This window comes from Alligator sinensis, unplaced genomic scaffold (assembly GCF_000455745.1).
Source record: "Alligator sinensis unplaced genomic scaffold, ASM45574v1 scaffold103_1, whole genome shotgun sequence".
NCBI lineage: Eukaryota > Metazoa > Chordata > Crocodylia > Alligatoridae > Alligator > Alligator sinensis.
In genome coordinates this window covers 341,021-342,233 of record NW_005842226.1, presented here as the reverse complement: position 1 = coordinate 342,233, position 1,213 = coordinate 341,021, and positions in this window count along the sequence as shown.

Sequence of the window (1,213 nt, the reverse complement as noted above, 5' to 3'; positions counted from 1 at the left end):
ACAGGGTGGAGGGACGGCGCGACCGTCGTCCCCAGCACGTGGCGCGGGCGGGTCACGGACCGAGGGGGACGCGGGTGCGACGAGGACACAGGATGACCTGAGATGCCAACCCCGAATCGGGGTTAGGGCAGACGAGGGTGGCGGGTGGGTGCGTTTATCGTCACGGGAAGCACGGGTGTCGTCATGCGGTGTTAGGATGGAAAGCTGATGATGGGGGATGTGTATTTAAACTCTCTCAATATATTTTAATAAAAGTAAAAAACCATGCCCCCTCGCTCCTGCAAACCCGAGCTGCCCAGGGAGGCGAGGCATGACACGGGCTGCAGGAGCCCACCTGCCGCGCCGCTCCCCCATTGATAGCCCCTTCCCCTCGTCCTCCAGCCCAGCAGACGGGAGCGCTGTCGTGAGCGTGCGATCCGAGGGGCGGCATCCTCCTCCCGCTGACTGACCTGGTTTTGGAGCAGCAAAGCGCCCTAGTCGGGGGCTAACGCTCCCTGGTTCGAGGCACCGTTGGGCTGCAGGTGAAAAGACATCAGAGGACAGCCAGGCCCTCCACCATCCATCAATCCGCTGTCACTTGCCTCTCGTGTCTACTTCAGACGTGCCAATCTTCAGCTTCCGGCCTGCGGTGCCTTTGTTCACTAGATTGAAGAGCCCGCGGCCGTCACAAATCCCAGATGACCCCCGCTGACTTCCTGCCCCTGGGGCAGGGGGCTGGAGACATGATCTTGCGGGAGCCCTTCCAGCCCGAATGTCTATGAAATCTTTTCCCTGTGTAGATACAGAGACTGCAATCCAGTTGCTTCTTAATCTTCCCTTTGATGAGCCAGATGCATTGACCTCAAGTCTCGCGCCGGAAGGCAGATTTTCCAGGCTGCAAGTCATTCTTGTGGCTCTTCTCTGAACCCTCTCCAATTTTTCTCCCCAACTTTTCTTAGGTGTCAGTCAGGGCATGATGCTGTTAATTAACAAGCTGATTTATCCGTGAGCTTAGGTGGCTTGTGGATACATGCCTCAAACCTTCATGCCTGCTTTGTGAGGTTATACTTTGTCTTCTGCACTGGAAAACTGGTTTACTCTGTACTTTCCACATCAGAGACTCTAACACTTTGTCTGATACACAAAGCAGCTCCCACTCCTTCCAGAGGCAACCACCATATTTAAGGTTGTATGGTATTCGGTGCATGCTTTGAGAAGGACTGTGGGGTCACAG